This window comes from Podarcis erhardii, assembly GCF_964252035.2.
Source record: "Podarcis erhardii genome assembly, chromosome: 6".
Classification (NCBI taxonomy): domain Eukaryota; kingdom Metazoa; phylum Chordata; class Lepidosauria; order Squamata; family Lacertidae; genus Podarcis; species Podarcis erhardii.
The window spans coordinates 23915122-23935505 of NC_138510.1; the positions used below are offsets into that span (position 1 = coordinate 23915122).

Sequence of the window (20384 nt, forward strand, 5' to 3'; positions counted from 1 at the left end):
GGAATTGCCAAGGTCACCCAGGAACTGATGAAGAAATCAGAATCTACAGCTACAATCCAATGCACACTTACCTTGGAGAAAGCTCCATTGAATATGTGATTTACTTCTGAGTAAACATGCAAAGGACTGTGTTGTAGGTCTTCCAAGCAGAGCCTTGATTTGCATGACCAAACATTTAATAATATTTATTTATTTATACCTCACCCATCTGGTTCGGTTTCCTCAGCCACTCTGGGCAGCTTCCAATAGAATATTAAACATACGATAAAACATCAAACATTAAAAACTTCCCTACACAGATGTCTTCTAAATGTCAGATAGTTGTTTATTTCCTTGACATCTGATGGGAGGGCGTTCCACAGGGAGGGCACCACTATTGAAAAGGCCCTCTGCCTGGTTCCCTGTAACTTCGCTTCTCACAGTGAGGGAACCACCAGAAGGCCCTCAAAGCTGGACCTCAGTGTCCGGGCAGAACGTTGGCAAATTCACTTAATTTATGCTGCTAAATGAGTTGTTGAAGAAACAGTGTTTCTTTCCCTAATGAAGGGCCCCGGATACAAAATGCCTAGCTGTCACTTGATCCGGTCAGCAGTTCTGTACAAGTTGCTTACTTGTAAGGGAGCAGCATAATATTTTCCCCTAGTTCTTGCATCAAACCTCTATCCTTGTAAAGCAAAGGATTTCTCCTTGCTTTTGTACCTCGCAGGCTAAACACTCCAGAATGTTTAGTCTCAACTCTGAAAGGTAAATAGTGCAAGTCTGGAGTCAGAGCCAGACCAGTTTCCCCCACTGCAAGACAGCACAGCCAACCTTGATCCATGTTCCACTCTAGGACTTCCTTTCTTGAGCACTCCTATTAACCCCTGAATAAAATTGTTGACAATATGGAAAAGTTCGGCTCACACCTTTGCTATCCCCATATCAGCATTTGAATACTCTTCAATACAATCATACCTTGGAAGCCGAATGCCTTGGCACTCGGACGTTTTGGTTCCCGAACACCGCAAATCTGGAAGTGGGTGTTCCAGTCTGTGAACGTTCTTTTGAAATCCAAACGTCCAGCATGCCTTGGTTTCTGAATGTTTCGGAAGTCAAACGGATTTCCAGAATGGATTCTGTTCAACTTCCAAGGTATGACTGTACTGGCAAGTGCAATGATAGCCTTTCACTCTACCCAGGACATACCCTGAGGCTTTTGAAACTTCTTTTCTCATTCTTGGTGTGAGGGGCGATCTACCATCAGGCAGAGTGGAGTGGCTGCCTCAGGCGTCAGATGCCAGATGGCGGATGAGCAAACTGTTGGACGACTGAATTGTATGCATCACGTGGCCTGGTCTGCATCCCCTAAGCTAGCCTGCTACCCCTAGATGTGGGGTGTCACTGTCCCAAAACTAGTGTAACTAAAGCAGGGGTGGTGAACCCTGGCCTTTGGGCCACATTTGGGCCTCCCAGCCTTCCCATTTAGCCTGCAAGGTCATTTCCCAAAAAGCCACACCCACCTGCTCCACACCTGATGCCCTATGTGATACCAGGTGTGAGGCAGGTAGTGGTGCAGGCTGATCCCTGCCAAAAGCAGGATTGAACTCTCTGAGAATCAGCTGCAAGCCCATGAGCCAACTTTAATGATAGTTGATGCCACATGGATGTCCCTGCCCACCTGCCTAAGTTGGCCTACAGGGTGATGGGTGATAAAAGATTGGCCCACTGGTACAAAAATGTTCTATACCCCTGTATTAAAACTTTTTTTAAAAAAACAAAAAACTATTTGAAGGAACCTGAGAGTTGACCCTACCATTAGGGAGAGTTAGGCGGCTGCCTTGGGCAACTGACTTTAAAGAACATGAGAAGGTAGCAAAGTGTGAGCTGTTACTCTTGCATTTTCACTGCCGGGGGGGGGGCGGGGCGGGGATGTTTGTCAAGCTGCGTGCCTCAGCTAACAAGCCTGGTTTTGGGTACTATCCACCGTGACTTTGGGAGGGTTGCTGCCATTTTCTGCTCCATCTCAGGTAGCAAAATGGCTTTGGCTGACCCCAGTTGTATGGTTGCCCTGGGAGATTGCCAGGTGCCCAGTTTGAGGCTGTGCGGAGTTAAAATAATAAGCCCGCATATCCAACACAGAAAATAAAGTGTGGAAGGTTGGAAAGCCTGGGGTAGGGTGGAGTGGGAGCTTTAACCAAGAGTTATGAACATATGCCTTGCATGTAGATATGTGCCAAATCAGCGTTCAAAACTCCCATTGTCCTCCCCAAAAAATTATTGGAGTATTACAATATATCCAAAACAATGGGAGAAATTGGAAGGATCTCAAAAGAGAAGATAGACAGAGACTGGAAGGTGTTTAAAGGATACTTGCAAAACCATATTGAAAAATCAGAAACTCCTATTAGAATAAACAAGTTCCGTTTTAAATACTGGAATACTAAATAAGATGGATAACAATGTGTAATAGAAAAAGCAGCATGAAATTAGGTTAAGGGTGTGTGAAAGAAAGTAATAGAAGTGGAAAGAAATTGCAATTGAGTAGATTGGAAGTCTAACACAAAGGTGGGGTGAGGGGTGGTGGATAGTGATGGGAAAAGGAATTATCCGTGGGATTGAGTGTAGGTATGTTTGAACATTTTTAAGGATTGTATGAAATGTATGTTTGTATATTTGCAATATGTGTGTATTAATGCTGAATTATTTTAACAATAAAAACTTAAAACAAACAAACAAACAAAACAAAACTCCCATTGTTCTAGGCAACTTTTGCAACAGGGAATTTCATTAATGCAAGCTCTGGGTGCAGTACTGTGCCTAAGATTTCAGATTAAAACTGCCACTGCGAGAAGGAAATGAGGACCTTTTTCTGCCTCCCCACTTCCAGCCACTCTCTGAAGACAGGAGAAGGGACCCTCATAAGAATATTAGGGGCAGACAGGCAGGGGAAGTATGGCTTTGTTTTGGCAGTCTTCAGATGAGGACTAAACCATGTGAAAAATGACTGTAATATTTTAGCTACACTTCATTCATTTTCAGCTTTGTATTCTTGTTAAAAAAAAGCACGCCTAGACACTCCATTGCAGTGCCCATAATCTAGGCTGAAGGTGCCATTTAGTTCCTAGCTTTCATATCTCAGTTTCTAAATACTGTGCCAAATGCGACCCAAGACACCTCCACTCTTAGGCTCTTGACCAGTAGAGCAGACTTGGCTGCCCTCCATTGCAGTGCATGGTGCAAAGGTCCAGGCAGGGGAGCTCTTGAGCAGGAATTGGGGGGGGGGAGGGAGGGCACAAATCATACTATGTCACTTTCTGAAGCAGCAGCTGAGGGGGCACAATAACAAAAAGATATCCCTTCCTGTAATTCAAGAACTGCCTGAAGCTACCTGCTCATAGCAGAAGCACAGTTTAGACCAGGGGTAGGCAAGCTTACCGGATGATGGGTCAGTCCACACTCTGTCCATCAGAGGATGGGCCGGAGCATGTGCGCACACATGCTCTTCCAGGTTGGAGGAGTGCCCGTGCGCACATGTATTTCCGGTGCTCCTCCGACCAAGATGTGTGCTGGAAATACAGTGGTACCTCGGGTTACAGACACTTCAGGTTACAGACTCCACTAACCCAGAAATAGTACCTCGGGTTAAGAACTTTGCTTCAGGATGAGAACAGAAATTGCACGGCAGCGGTGCAGCAGCAGCGGGAGGCCCCATTAGCTAAAGTGGTACCTCAGGTTAAGAACAGTTTCAGGTTAAGAATGGACCTACAGAATGAATTAAGTTCTTAACCTGAGGTACCACTGTAGCATGTGCGCATGTGCATGGTGGGCTCTTCTCCATCCCGCACGTGTGTGCACACACTATTTCTGGTGCACATCTGGGTCGGAGAAGCACCCGTGTACAGGCACCATCAACCCAGAAGTCGGTCCGTGCGCTGCGCCAGTAAGGGCAGGGAGCGACAGGGTTCGCCATGGGCCGGATAGACAAGCCCTGTGGGCTGCTGCCGACCCATGGGCCTTAGGTTGCTGACCCCTGGTTTAGACTAGGGACTTCCCACTCTGTAGCTGAGATGCTAGCCCTACTCAGAACAGACCCATTGAAATTAATAGACACAACTAACTTATGGTACATTAACTTCATCTGGTCTAGATGAGACAACCCTCAGGCTCTTAGCCATTATGCTGAGAATCAGGTCCCGCAGCCACTCAAGATTTTGCCGCCGCCTCCCAGCAAGTGCACAGTGTTGCACTCAAAAGCTGGTGCTCAAGGAATATCCTTTCCCAGGTTTTCCTCGCAACTCCACCCTCTCTCCCTTGCCTCCCCACAATTCATCTGACTGGGGTGCCTCTCAAGCAACCCTGGCAGCAGCTTCCCAAGACCCAAGAGGCCACCCACCAAGCAGATGATGACTGCAGCAGCAATCTGCAGGCACCTGAAGCCTATGCACAATCTGGAAGACAGAAACGCAGAACAGAACTTCTCCAGGCGGTGATTAGAATGCATGCTGTTCTTTTTATTTGCAACTCCCTTCCAGCGTCACACCTAAGGCAGCCCAGATGGCTCTGATAAGAAATTTATACCCCTCTGCTTTGGGTTCTGCAACTCTTAAGGACATCCGTGTGCCATGCCCAAGGAAGGAAAGTGAGAGATTTAGGACTCCCACTGCTTCTGATATCCATTTCAGATCCAGCAACTCTGGCGTAATAACATAAGGAAAGTCTGCAGGATTAGGCCAATGGCCCATCTAGTCCAACATCCTGTTCTCACAATAGACGACGAGATGAAAAAAAAGTAGACTGAACCTCAACATCAGAATGACTAGCCCAAAGCAAACATTATTTGTATTTCATGAGTTAGCAACATAGTGGGGGGGGGGGGAAGTAGTTTGTCATGAGCAACATGGTGAGGCATAAGCCAGGTAAGGCCTCGCCTATTACTGGCATGCGCTACTGGCAATGCACAATAGGACTGGTTCAAACCACCATGAGGGCAAGGCTATAGCTGCAGGACCATAATGGTGCAGATTCGCCCAATGACTTGTGTAATCTGGTGATGAAGCTGGGTTTTTGATGCAAGGTCATCTGGTTAAGAACGAGAGAAAGAGAGGGGGGGGAAAGGGCTGTAGCTCATTTTCAGAGCATCTGCTTTGCACAGAGAAGGGCTTGGGTTCAACCCTCACCTTCGCCAGGTAGGGCTAGGAGAAACCATTGTCTGAAATCCTAGAGAGCCACTGCCAGTCATTATGGACCTGGATTAGCAGCATGATGCTCTTCAGATGCTGTTGGGTCTCCAGCTCCTTTAATTCCTGGCCATTGGCCGCACTGGCTGGGGCGAAGGGTGTTGGAAGTCCAACATCATCTGTAGGGCATCTTGTTGGCTAGCCCTGGTGTAGACAGTAGGGAGTTAGATGGACCAACTCTCTGGCTATGTATAAGGCTGCTGCTCCGATGTTCCTAAGAGTTTGATTACAATTTAGCACTCTGAACAGAAGATGAGAAAACTGTTTCCTTCAAAGTGTTATGAAATTAAGCTAATCTCAATCAGGCCTGACTTTCAAAAACCTGCTGCACTGCAACATTGTGCCCTTGAAATAATTTTAGTGGCCAGAGAATTACAGGAATCAATTCCTAAACACAGATACTTTTTTTTGCAAACTTTAGGGGAGGTCTGTGCAAGTATGTCCAGAAACTGGCCAATGAGCAAAAGGTAGCATTTACATTGTCTTGTTCCACTCACCTTTGCCTCTGACCTCACCCACTACTTGAACGTGGCCCTTGAAAGATTTTCCAGAAGGGAATGTGGCCCTTGGCTCCCCAACATTTTAAATGGCAATCTCAAATAAACAAAAACATTAAACTATCAGCCAAGGAGGCAGGATCAGCAATTAAAACTAAGGGGGGGGGGACATTATCTGCCACATACGATGAGAACCTGCTGAAATAATGCAGTATTTGACAACCAGCAAAAAAACAGCACAGGAGCCAACTGTACTTTGTGGAGCAGAATGTTCCATAATACAGGTGAAGCCACCAAGAAAGCTCACTCTCTCTTGTCTCATTCATATACGTTTTCATCCTAGGTGAGACAAGGAGATGAACCTCTCCTTCTGATCTTAGGGAGCAGGCAGGATGATCCCCAAGGTATCCTGGACCGAAGCTATTTAGGACTTCGATAAAAGATAGTCACCCAAACGTTGTGCCCAGAAGCAAACTGGTAATCAGTGCAGATGTTGGTGGAATGGGATAAGTGTGCATACCCAACCACGTCATTGTGGTTGCATTCTGGACCAGGTGAAGCTTTCTAAGGTTTTCAAAAGTAGCCCCATGTTAGAACATGTTGGAAGAACCCAGCTATGGCTTCCTTGTCGTGTTACCCAGGAGACTGTTGCTTGCTCCAGGTAACCAGGCAAATAGCTGTTTCCTAGTCTGGAAATAGTCCTACCAATAGCTGTACATTTGGAGCATCACAAACAGCACTCTCGGAAGCCAATTTTTCAAAAACATTTTCTCAGATTGAGATACACTAAATCTCAACTTCATATTACTAAAGGGGAAGTTGATGATAACAGAGGTTTGAATAAATTTCCTAAGGGGAATGCACATCACAGACAGAATTAGATCTCAAAACTTCCCACTTCCCTGTCTTGTGCTATGATCACACTTCAGATCACATGACCACAGTTTGATTTGTTTGTAGTTTTCCTCAAGTACATACCTCATTTACCAATGGATAGCAAGCACACTGGTGAGACTCTGAACGGCAACAATGGCCTGATCTTTAAGGTTGCTATGCAAAAAGATTAGGGGACATTATGAGTTGGGTGGCTTGCCATATGGTGCCATAATGCTTCAAAATGCAAGGCATTAATTGTGTTTAGAGCCAAGATGAATATGGATCATTATATTAATCCTTCAAAACAAAAGGACATCCATTACAGAAATGGACTAGGCAGAAGTCGAGAGCAGACCATTTCAAGACGCTCCCACAGAGCTAAGCATAGGATATGTGTCTATGCTCCTACATGGCAGGACCAGTTCAGCAAAGCATCTCCAAATCATCTGTGACATCCCAAATGGTGGACTACATTACATCACTTAGGCTAGGAAGTATTTGTGAACCAGCCCTAGCTGTGTGAATTAGCTCCTAGAACTAGCCTCTGCCCCCCCCCCTGGCAAAATCAATTGATTAGCAATGTGCATTTCAAGAGATGGAAGAAGCTAAAGCAGATCCTAATAGCTGGGGTCCCCTCCCTTGAAATGTTGCTTACAATTTACGAGTGGCTTTTCAAGTTGCTTCACAGTGTTAAACAGATCTCCTTACACACACCTAGGGTACAGTACTTCCAAAAGGTACCCCTGACTGTTAGGTCCAGTCGCGGATGACTCTGGGGTTGCTCATCTCGCTCTATACGCCAAGGGAGCCCGCGTTTGTCCGCAAATAGCTTCCAGGTCATGTGGCCAGCATGACTAAGCCGCCTCTGCAGCGCACGGAAATGCCGTTTACCCTCCTGCTGGAGCGGTAGCTATTTATCTACTTGCACTTGACGTGCTTTTGAACTGCTAGGTGGGCAGGAGCTGGGACTGAACAACAGGAGCTCACCCCATCGCAGGGATTCGAACTGCTGACCTTCCGATTGGCAAGCCCTAGGCTCTGTGGTTTAAACCACCTCCCTCGTGTGGAGTTGCCATGGTGGGGTTGGAGTGTGGGGGGGGGTCCATTAGATTTCCGGTTCTTTGAATGCTTTGAAGGTTGCATCATAGGGTTCCAAGTCTCCATTACCTGTAAATATGGAGTGCAGAACACACTGGTTGGAGTTGATGGGAGTTATAGCCCGAAACGTCTGCAGAATACCAGTTTAGAGAAGGCTGCTTTATTAATATCACTGACCATCAAATCATGAAAGGATGAAAAAAGAGTCACCTCCCCAGTCAGAAGCACCACCATATCTTCAGGCCTGAGCATCGCCAAGACCAATTTTTCAAACCAGCAACATAACATTGTGAATCTGCACCGCTCCAGTTCGAGGTACAAGTGAAGCGCTGCATGTCTGAAAGCTCCCCCAGTGCAAAAACACCCTGCATGTAATAAAAACTGAGTGTCAGGGAGATGGCTTCACACCCACAAGCTGCTTCCAGAAGTTCCGGGAAAGGCTTTCTGACTAACTCATTCTAGCAAGCAGTTCCAAATAGCTCATTTTAAATACACCCTCTGGACTACAGCCACTAGCTTAGAGGAATCAGAAGAGAGGTGCTGACTTTTCAAGGAAACTTCTGAAGGGTTTTAACACCAGCTGAAGCGAATCATCAGGAGGCTTTCCAGCAAGGCTATGCAACAGGAGGCCAGAAGCATTGAGGAAGTGAGGTCACCTGAGATTCTCCACCAGATATAAAAGCGCCAGCTACAAACTGAGCTGTAAAGTAGGCAGCGCAGGAAACAATAGATATTTGGATAGCCGTTCAAATTTCCTAAATTCATGCCAGAAATAAAATTTAAAGTGTAGTCATTAGTAGAAGTGGCTTTAAAAATAGCGTGTGTGTTCCTTTAGAAGTCTATCAAAGGAAAGAGAGGCAGCTGGATTAAATCAGGTCACTTCAGGGAACTCAGCCTGTGTACTCCTCCCAAAAAGACTGGTGCTCATTAGCAAACCAATAATAAGTACTCAACCTAGGGTTTCATGAATGACCAAGAAAGCTAATCTAATCTCCTCACACAAAATGCACCAGGGCAGTTTCCCAGCACAAATGAATGGGCACCGCACAACAGCACTTACTCCTACAGACTGCAGAAACTCAGGCAGGCAGAACTCAGAATCACCTCTCCCTCTGATAAATTAAAATCGCTGCAATTCCAGATGTTCTCCACTGCACTTCCTTCTCAGGCCCCTCCCCCCCAATTTTTTTTTGCACAAATATATGGCATTGGCACAATAATAGCACATTAATGGTGGGTTTAGGTAAGGTAAAGGACCCCTAGATGGTTAAGTCCAGTCAAAGGTGACTATGGGGTTGCAGCGCTCATCTCGCTTTCAGGCCGAGGGAGCTGGCTTTTGTCTACAGACAGCTTTCCGGGTCATGTGGCCAGAGTGCACGGAAATGCCGTTTACCTTCCTGCCACAGTGGTACCTATTTATCTACTTGCACGGGTGTGCTTTCGAACTGCTAGGTAAGCAGAAGCTGGGACAGAGCAATGGGAGCTCATTCCGTTGCGGAGATTCAAACCGCCGACCTTCCAGTCAGCAAGAGTCTCAGTGGTTTAGTCCACAACACGACCTGTGTCCCTATGGTGGGTTTATACTGGACCATCCACACATAATTCCTCTGTATTAGTTGTTCTGCAATGCTTTCCTAATGTTACTGCATCTGGAAGGGCACTCTTGCACTACGGTGCAACAAAGGCAGGACAAGAGAAAACCAGCCCAAGATTTCAGCAGGAAGCTATGGGACATGCACAGTCTGGAAATAAAACAGTTGTGACCTCCCCAAAACCTTTGGAGTATGGAAAGTGGGGTTGCACAGAACCATCCTGATGCCATCATGAATGTACAATAAAAAGGATGTCTGGAGGGGATCCCCAGACCCTTCTACCAGTAACAATAGATGAGCATAAAACTGAAAGACAGGAGAGTTGATCAGCAGGCTGCATTCTGGTCCAAAAGGATGCACAACATCTGGACTGGGTATGTTAGCTAGGAAGATGCTGAAAAGCTACATGTCAAACACAGCAAACTGCTCAGAGCCGCTCCCACAGACAGAGACAGACATTTAGGACTGAAGCATCATTTCAGACCTCATCTAGTCCTAGAACAATAGAACACACAAGCTGTTCATTTCCTTCTTTATCTAGGGAAATGTGTGCATTCCTTTTTGTACCTGTTCTTTCGAGCTGTGTTAGAAACATGGTCTAGTCCTTCCCCTGCCCACCCCCCTATTATTCTGATGAGGGTCTCTTCTCCAGTCTTCAGAGAGTAGCTGGAAGTGGGGAGGCAGAAAAAGGTCCTCCTTTTCTTCCACTCTGCAGTTTTAATCCGAAATCTTAGGTGCAGGACTGTGCCCAGAGCTCAGGAACTTCTCGCGCTAATGAAATTCCATGTCGCAAAATGCGCCTAGAACAATGGGAGTTTTGAATGCTGCTTTTGAGCCCCCAAATGATTTATATTTAATGCCCAGTGGTGTGTATGTGCGTATGCATTATCCCTTCCTGTTCAGGAGAAGATGTGAATAGTGATAACTAGGATATGTGATTCATTGTTTTCGATGGGTACCTCTAGGCAACTGACAGGTCATCCCTTGATGGAGGGGAATTCCAGACTTCACCCATGAGCCAGTCACCAGTGACTTTCCAATGACCTGTTACTTCCACGTTCCATGTCAGAATAATATTTCACTGGATTTTCAACCTCAAACAAGTGGTTTGCAACATATTTTATCATTCCTAAACAGCACCCAACTTTGTTACTGAAGAAACCGATGTTTCTAGAATGCTCAGAATGAAAACTGTTTTGACTGGGACAATTAACTTCCTGTTCCATGTGTTCCATGTTTGAAGAATCACTTTCACATCTATTCCAGACTGAAGATGCACATGCACTTAGGTGTGCACTCATCTCTGGGAAAGTATGGACCAGGAAGCATGCAATTATGCCAACCACTATCCATCATTAACCCGGCTTTCATTTTACATGACAGTTTTATGGGTCTAAGATGTACAGCTAGGATTCAGTCTACCAAAACAATAGTCAACATGCTTACAGAATTCTTCAGGGCAGAAAAAGTGAATCATTTCCCTGCTGTTAAGCCAGTTTCATTTCATATTAGATATCCATCTGTCTTCACTTCCCCCACCCAAAAATGGAAGAACCTGATCTCTAAATCTACTCAAAAGAGGCCAACTATGAATGCTTTCTAATGAAAGCAGCAAACATTTTCTAATTACAGCATTGCCTCTCAATCTAAGTTTTCCCCCTTTAAAACCAATCAGTTGAACAATGGAAGGGTTCACCTTGGAAGATGTTGATAAGCCTTATCCCACATGCTTTTGAAAGAAGAAAAATAATTTAAGTCAAGTGAAGAGTATCCTACCATGGCAGAACTCGCTCCAGATCAGGGATGGTGCCGATAATGCCAAGGTTGTAGGTCTGATCCTCATAAGGAACAGCTGCATATTCCTGCATTGCAGGGGGTTGGATTAGATGATCCTCAGAGTCCCTTCAATCTATACAATTGTATGATTTTGTATGACCTTAAAAAGGGACTACAGATTCATTGCAATGGGCAGTGTAAAAATTATAGGGGCTTAGCCTTATGCTACCCAAAAATGTGGGCATCTCCAAGGGGTCTTGTCACTCTAATTGTATGTTTATTCCTGTTCGTTTGTTTTAAAAAAGCACTCCTAGCTTTCAGTTCTTTCCCATATGCTGGATGTGGGGCAACTGACATTGCATCAGAAGTGGACTGGCAGGCAAAAAGGGAAAATATTCTACACACATTCCATAATTAGCTTGTGGAATTCACTGACATGGATGATGGCCATGGCCCTTGGGGAATACTGTGGCTCAGTGGTACAGCATCTGCTTTACATGCAGGTCCCAGGTTCAATCCCTGGCAATTCCCAGTAGGACTGGGAATGTCCCAAGTGATAACTCCACAGAGCGGCTGCCAATCAGTGTAGGCAATACTGATCAATGGTATAAGGCGGATTCCTATGTGCCACTTTAGATAGCTCGGGACGGGGGGTGGGGTGGAGGAACCTGTGACCTTCCAGATGATGCCAGGAACATCAATGAAAGTCTTAGCAGATGCCTTGGGCCCACGGGCACAGGGTTGGTGACCGCAGATCTATATGGCACAGTATGTTATGCCAATCTAGGCCCCCAACAATGAGAGGAGAGGAGCAACAGCCAGAAAGCCTGCAGAGCAGGCAAACTTTTGCCATCTCTCCCGGCTCTGCATTTACTGCTGCTCTCCTTGCAAGGAAAAGCACCAGAGCATCCTTGGAGGACCCATAACCCACTGATTGGCAGCTGCTGAACCTGTGGCCAAGACTTCTGGCTAGGGGTAGGGAGATTTTAAATATATATATATCCTGGGTTGACATGGCTGCCTTCTGGGCTAGGGAAGGGTGCATATCAGTGTTTGAGTTTTGTTTTTTATTTACTGGTAAGTGGGTGAGAATATCATTTTGTCTGGGTTTTTTGTTAGTGTGTTGTCAATGCTGTTATCCCTGTTATTGGAGAGCTGCTTTTTTTATAAGCTGTATGGAATGTCAATGATCTATACGTTTTTTTTTTAACTTTATAAAGTATTTCAATATATGTTCTTCAATGCTTAGTTACTTGGAGACCTTTCAGATGACAAGTGACTACTAGGTTTAATAAATAATGATGATGATTAATAGCGACAACAGTATTAACAATGTTATATATCACTGAATGCCAGGCTCTGCAGACACACAACAGGAGAGGATCTGTTGCCTTCATGCTCTGCTTCTAAGCTTCCCAGGGACATCTGTCTGACTGTTGTTGGAAGGAGGGTGTTGGATGACCGTAATCGGAGCAGAGATCCATCAAGACATTCTTCCTCCTTCCTATTGTGTATTGATGCACACATCAAGTACCAGCATGTAAGTCACCCAAAAATACTGGTTGGATTTGAGCTTGCTTGAGTGCATTTGCTTCCAACCAGGTTTTGCTATTCCCCACCACTCTTTCTGCTGCAGTTCTTCCCCACATGCCATCTCACATGCCAGGGGTTCCCTGGCCTTCAGGTGAGGCTTTACATGGGTTCCCAGAGGCTGCAAAGAGGAGGAGGTTGCACAAGCCTTAATCCAAAGGACCTTTCATTATATTCACCCTTCGCATTTATGCAGCACATTCCACGGGTGTGAAGCACTTCCCGTAACATCATGTTACAGCAGGACTTCAAACAAACCTTGTAAGCTTGGTCTAGGATCTTCTCCGTATGCCTGCTGAGACAAGCAAGGGACTTGACCAAGGCCACCCAGTGAGTTTGTGACAGAGATAAAACGGACAGAAAGACGTCCTGATTTGCACTGGACACTCCATGCATTGCACTCCAAGCAAGTTTGAAGGGAGAAGAAGATCCTGCAGTGGGAGAACACACAACTTTACTGGACACAAGAGCCCCCAAGAGAACAATGGCACCTGAAGCCTTGCTAGTGACACAAAAAAAAGGCACTCCTACAGAGGACATCCTCTCTCCACTGGCACAGAACATACCAGTTTGCTCTTTTCTCTGGCAGCTACTAAGGAGTTAACTCTGCTCCCCTCTCGAATTCTTTGCAATTTTTCAGAGTAGCGCGCGCGCACACACACACACCGTTTTGCCCTTCTCACTTAAAGGTCTTCGGGAAGATTGCCCAACCTCCGCTCCTGGAGAATGACGGACGTCGCCTTTATGTGACAATAAACTGGGTTGCCTCACATTGCATCCGCCGGCTTCACGCCGCGAGCGCGCGCGCGCGCACACACACACACACACACACACACACAATAAAAGCAGCAGCGAGAAGTTACGAGGCGGCGATCTCCCCATTTATTAGTTAATTAAGTAGCACCCCAATTTTGCACGAGATTAAATCCTGCCAGGCTGCCACCAGTTTTAAGGCGTGACCAGGTTAAAGAGAAGCGTTGTAGGCGTGCTCCTAGAACGATACTGCCACAACATAAACACAAACACTCGTACTCTCTCGCCCCCCTGAAAATGAATATTTTACCAGTCTCAAATTAAAAAATAAAAGGAGCTGGACTGGAAAAACCATCGAAGCGGGCATGATAAATATTTCATATTTTGGCCTAGATACAGCTCCCAGATTACCCCTCTCCCCCACCTTATTCCTTTGCCCAAGAGATTGGGTTGAATATATACTACGAGAGTGGGAGTGGGGTGGGGGAGAGAAAGTACAGTCCTAGATTAGGGAGCGAGCGGCGCATCATGCCCGCCGAAGCAGACGGAGAATCATAACAAAAGAAAGTGTATCGGAACCAAGTCGCGCACAACACGATCCGGGGAAAGACTCTTCGCTTCCTTTCCGGGCGGTTTCGACCTTCCACGCGCCCCTCCCCAAACAAAAGCCCAAACCGAGCAAGCAGAACCATCACAACAACTCGTATCAGGAGACACCTTTCGTTGCCTCCTTTAAAAAACAAAAGAGACCTCGGGACTTAATCCATCTGTGCCACTCGCAGGGAATGATTGCTGCCTTTATCAAAAGAAATCGAGGGGTTCAGGGGGAGCAGCAATAACGTTTGCTGGTCCTGCGGCTTTGATTTTCGCGTGCAGTCTCCCTCCTCCTCCTCCTCTCTCCAAGAACAGGATATTAACAAAGCTCGCTTAGTCAGTTGCAACCAAGGCTTAGTTAGTCAAGATCACGCCCGGCCGGAGACGCCGGGATATTAAGCACAGCAGTCCAATCCCCTCCCCGCAGCACCCGGCAGACACTTACCTTCCCTTTATTTCCTCTCTCTTTCAAGTCTCCTGGTGGCAAGAGAGACTCGCGGGGGCCAGACGGAGACGCCTGGCTTCCTTCCTTCGCCCCGTCTCCTCCTCCCAACCACGGGAACCGGCCAGATCTTCAGCGGGGACAAGCAGGGAGCAAACAAATGAATCGATGGCTCCGATTAAAAAAAAAAAAAGGCGGGCGGGGGGCGGGATCGCAGAGAGGCGAGACGGCGCGCAAAGGCAGGACCCGGAGAGCTCAGGCGCTGGCCAGCCGGCGCGCTCCGGAGTTCCTCTCGCACATATAGCTTGGAAAGAGCCGCGATGGAAGAGAAACCAAGGCGCTCGCTTTGTGTGGAGCGAGCTAGTAAATGGGAGGGAGGATGCGTGTGTGTGTGTGCGCGCCGGAAGCGCGTGCTCGCGCTCGCTCTCTCTTTCCAGAGAGGCGTGCGCCTTTACAGAGCCGGTCTCCTGATGCCTTTGCCCCACAGCAACCTTTCCCGGTGCGCAGAAGGCTGGAGATCGGCAAATGGCTGGAGAGGGATGGTGAACTTGGAGCGCTTTCGAGAAGTGAGGTCAGCAGCCGAGGTACACGCCCGCCTGCGCCTCCGACACCGTCTCCTCTCTCTCCGCCCCCACCAGAGATCCCTCAAGCTCTTCTCCGGCAGAAGCATCCAGCAAGGAATCCAAAGCTTCGTCGCCACCAGCGCCACTCCTTAGGCCCGTCCCCGTGGCACCGGGCGCCCTGGCGTCGACGCGCTACGCTATGAGAGTCTCTCCAAACGCCGCGGCTGCCACCACCGTCAGCCTCGACTGCCTTGTTTTATACAGTATTTCATTTCTCTCTCTCTCGGTTTCTTTTTCCTCCTCCCCCTTCCAAAAAAGGAATATGGCAGCGGGGCCGGAAGCGGCTTTTAAGGAGGGAGGGGAACTCCCCCGCCTTCCTTCGCTAGCTGCCGCCTCCTCCTCGCCTCCATCATCATCATCATCATCATCATCATCACCGGGGATCATCCACCCGCTTAGTTTTTCTAAAAGAGGCGACGGGAACAACAACAAAAAATGGAGCCCGCGGTGGCTCTGCCTGCCTGCCGGGGGAGTTGAGTTGGAGAGGGTATGGCGTAGTTGTGAGCAAAGGCGTGACGTCCGCAAGCAGCGAACTGACGTCGTGGGTGTCTTTTTTCGGCTCGGCCAGCGCTTGGAGAAGGCTTGGCTCGAGGGGGATGGTGGACTTTTAAGCAGGGAACTGAACAGGCTTCGAGGTTCCGCAGCGCCAAGAATTACGCAGACAAGATCTCAGCTTGCCTTGTGGGGTGGTCGGCCCTGGTTCCCAGTTGTTCCCCCTTCTTGCGCGCTGGGCTAAGCTGCAACCAAGCAGCCCAGGTCCGTTTACTCGGAAGTAAATCCCACTGATGGGTTTATTTCTAGGGAAGTATGCCTAGGATGGCAGCTGCGAAGCCTAACCACCCCCCATACTTGTTTATACTGAAGTCCCCATGCATGAGTGAAATAGAAGTTTTCTGCCATTTATGTGTGCATAGGACTCAGAGGTGCTGTGGTGAATTCATGCCTCCACAGCCACGCCTCTTTAAAAGTTTTCTAAAAGGTATAAGCAACCTGGGAACTTCCAGGTGTGATTGGACTACAACTCCTATGCTCCTTGACAGTTGCTGATACTATTGGGGATGCTGGGAGTTGGAGTTTAACAACTTCTGGAGAGCCATAGACTAGAATCATAGAATTGTAGAGTTGGAAGGGACCACAAGGTTCATTTAGTCCAACCCCCTGCAATGCAGGAATGCTCAAACCCACCCTGAGATTAAGAATCTAATGCTCTACCAACCAAGCTGTTCCCCATTTGATTTTTATAGTTCTGTAACTCTATAACAAAAATGACCATTCTAAATTAAAAAACAAACAAACCAATGCAAACGTTATTGCTTCAATAGCAAGCCGCCTTGCATAACACCCAGCCTGATGAAGATCTCTGGTGGACTCAAATGCTTGCTCACTGTGTTGTGATATTTTGGTTGGTGATAATAAAGGGACTGTGGCAGTTTAGCCCTTAGCCATGCATACCAATGTAGTGTACCTTTTCCTTTGCTCAGCTTATTTGATGTGCTTCTCTCTAAGAAAAGTGATCTCAGTGGGATGTATTTCAGAGATCTGGTATGACATTCACCCCAGAGACCAAACCACAAAGCTGCAAGTCCACAGTTTGAATCATGAACTCACTTAGAATGCCTTAGGCAGGTCACTTTTTCTTAGCCTTAAGCACCCCATCTGCGACATAGGAATAATAATATTGACCCACCTTGCAGGGCTGTTGCAAGAATTGCAGCAGCTTAATATCTGTGAAGCAACTTGCTTTTGCATTCAGTATAAATACTAAGTATTCTTAATTATAACCACACGTAGCATTTATAATTCTGATAAAGCCTTGGCTCCTTGCAAGTAAATTCTACTGAGTTCAAAGGGACTTACACCAGGGTAAGTGTGCATAGAATTGCAGTTTTAGCTTTACCCAGAGCCTCCCTAGTACAAAGTGCGAATGTGGCCTCCTTGATTTCAGCAGGGCTTGTACAAGAGGACTTCCTGATGGATTAGGGCTAAAGTTGTTGTGAGAGGAAAAGAGATTAAACATGGGGAACCACTTTACATGTGGGCACCTAGTATGCAATGATTTTATTTTGGTTTGTTGGTTTTTAAGTATGTTGTAACTCATCCAACGCCTTAAGGCTAATGCTGAATTGAAATCTAAACAGAGCAGTTGCTCTTAGGTTTCACGGAATGCAACTGAGCTATTGAGGCAGATCACAACCTTGTGTGAAATATTATAAATGCATGTTTTTCCTTCCAGCAAAGCCTGAATAATCTGTTGTATTATTATTTATTAATCCACGGTTTAAGGAGTTTCCAGCTGTCTTCCCCAGCCCCCTTTCCTCCCTGTGACTAGTGCTGTTTGCCTGCCTCAAGGATTCACATTTCCTATGTTCATAATGACAGGGCTTTGTTTTAACAATCTCTCTCAGTATGGTATTACATTGCCATTTGATTTCTGATCTAGTAACCTAGTTTGCATGTTGCCAGCATTAAATTCGTAAAAAATGAGATGATGGGACTCAAAGCCGCCTGGATTTAGAAGTCAAGCTTCCTGACCCAGAAACTGCGCCTTCTAATTCTAAGGTTGGACTCTGATGAATATTAACTTGGGAGAAATCGTCATTGAGCTCTGTGGGAGTTAATGTTCAAGTCAAGTAAGTGGCGCATAGGATAAGGCGCTATCTGTGCACACCGGCAGAAGGAAACACACCCTTTGCATACTTTAAATGTTTTATTTTATTCTTCGCTGATCAGTTGGTGCTAACCCTGCAAATGGGATGTATTTCAGAATGGGTAGCTATATTAGTCTGTGACAGCAAAAAGCAATAAAAGGAGTTAAGAGACACTAAGATGATTCGATTTATTGTTGTGTGAGCTTCCATGGAGTCTATGCATCTGATGAAATGGGCTCTAGTCCATTAAAGCTACAATACATCTATTAGGCTTTGAGAGGAGTGGGGAATCTTTTTCAGCTTGAGGGCTGTGTTTCCTTTTATTCAACCGGGGGCCACAGGCCAATGGTGAGCGGGGGCAGAGGCAAAAGTGTGCAGAGCAATGAATGTCAAGAAGACTCTGTGCTATCCTCATATGACAGATGCAGCCTTTAGATAGAATCATAGAATGGTAGAGTTGGAAGGGATCCTAAGGTTCTTCTACTCCAACCCCCTGCAAGGCAGGAATCTCAGCTAAAGCATCCATGACAGGTGGCCATCCAACCTCTGCTTAAAAACCTCCAAGGAAGGAGAGTCCACAATCTCCCAAGGGAGAATGTGTGCTGGGCCTGGGGGTAACCCGAGAACCATGGTCCAGGTCCGGTCCAGAATCCGTAGGTTCCACTAGGAGTCAGTCCGACAGGGACGAGGCAGGAAATCAGGCAAGGGCAGGTACAGGATCTCAGGCAGGGTCTGGCATACAGCAATGTTGCTCCCGCAACCTGGGGCGGGATTCAACAGCTTTTTATCTTTGTCGGGGTAACAGACGGTCCTGATCCCCCAGCGACTCACCTCCCTGTTTCACCCGAAGGCGAGCACTCCTCCTGCGAGTACTCAGTTCTCTCCTTCTCTCAGACCTGAGTCTCTGCAGCTCAGGAGACATCGGTGGGTTACTAGACCCAGGGGCCACCTCAGCCTCCCCTGACCAAACCGGTAGTGGAGCAGCTGTAAGTGATGGCCCAGCTGAAGGCAATGAGGTAATCCCTGCATCTGCAGTCAGGGCAGGCTCAGGCCCCTAACTCGACCTAGCTGGTGTTTGTTGCAGGGGAACCTGTGCAGACTGGGACTCTTCAGGATCAGGCCCCAGACTTGGTTCAGATGATGCCTGAGGCAAAGGATCCGGTACACACTGAGACTCCTCTGGTTCCGAGTCCGAGCCCAAGTCTCAGGCCATCACAGACTGTTCCACTGCTGAATAGCTGTTACTGTCAGAAAGTTCTTCTTGATGTTTAGTCGGAATCTCCTTTCCTGTAACTTGAATCCATTTTTTTGGGACCTACCTCGCAGAGCAGGAGAAAACAAGCTTGCTCCATCTTGAAGATGGTCATCATTTCTCCTCTTAGTCTCCTCTTTTCCACGCTGAACATACCCAGGTCCTTCAACCATTCCTCGTAAGACTTGGTTTTCAGACCCTCAATCATTTGGTTGCCCTCCTCCGCACACATTCCAGCTTGTCAATATCCTTCTAAAATTGTGGCACCCAGAACTGGACACAGTATTCCAGGTGTTGTTTGACCAAGGCAGAATAGAACGGTGCTATGCTTCAAGCAATGCTGTGATTCAAATCTATGCAGTTCATTTTTGCAGCAGCTCTAACTGGGGGCAGGAGCAGGAGGACACTGAGCTACTGAGATAGTCTTCCTCCCACCTTGAATACTTTTGCTACGGCTCTTGTGGCAAGGCCTTAGGGCAGCATACAGACCCTCATTCCTGGTGCGATATTGCTGCCGAGGACCCATTGGCACATATCCTCATTGTGTGCCCCCTGGTGATTTCAAAGATGAGTGCCATCTAAGATGAGAAGACATCTAAGGTTAAGGCATCTAAGATCTACTGTCAATCATTAACAGACCTTGTTCTTAATTGAACAGCGTGAGAGCTGGAATAAGGGTGCTGTCAGAGCGTTACTATTTTTAAGCGAGATTTAATCACATGCCAGAAAATTCAGGTTGCATAATAATAGTTGATGGGGTCATCTTGTGCATAAAACCCCCCAAAGATTGGGGGGGGGGTTGATGGGAAAGTGCACTGAAAAGTGTGGGGTAACACTTGCTTTGACACAATGTCATCTAACCTCCCTGCAAACAAATCAGAATAAGTGCTCCATAAACAGGTCATCTGGAAGTGCCCTAATTTGTAACAGCATCATACAGGAATGGGATTGCAAACCTATTTCTTCTTACAGGGTAACTCTGCTGCTCACCATGACACAGGAGAAACGAAGACCTATTTCCCCGCACAGCAAATTCTATGCTAGGCACTGCTACACCTGTTTATCTGCTGTCTTTTGTGGATGGTACCCAAGAGCCCTGGGGAAACAATGGCAGCAATCTGTTAAAACAACACTGGTCCCCATCCGTCACAGATTCTGCAGGCCTGATGCCAGCAGGTGGCATCCACAGGCAGCAGCCAAGGACCCACATCTGCTGCTGTCCTGAGTCCTCTTTTGGGGGACTCCGATGAGCACCAAATAGCCACAACAGCACTTGTTCCACAATTTGGTGACCATTGTTGTTGTCGTTTAACTTATTACCATCCCTTCTCCCTAAAATCCCAGGGCAGGTTGCAACACTGAAACACAACATGACAACACAATATTAAAAAAAGCTTAAAGCAACTTACAATTGTCCCACAATGATC

At 46.8% G+C, this 20384-nt stretch overlaps 1 protein-coding gene across 2 annotated transcripts in view; it reads right to left on the reverse strand.

The window, feature by feature from the left end:
• SRC (SRC proto-oncogene, non-receptor tyrosine kinase) overlaps window positions 1-17864 on the reverse strand; it is a 90397-nt gene extending 72533 nt beyond the window's left edge. The window contains exon 1 of one of the 2 annotated variants that reach the window (XM_081867777.1): window positions 14438-17864. The gene's annotated coding sequence lies outside the window, so the exon portion shown is untranslated. The remainder of the gene's footprint in view (window positions 1-14437) is intronic. The other variant, XM_081867778.1, reaches the window with a different exon arrangement.
• Window positions 17865-20384: the final 2520 nt, after the last annotated feature.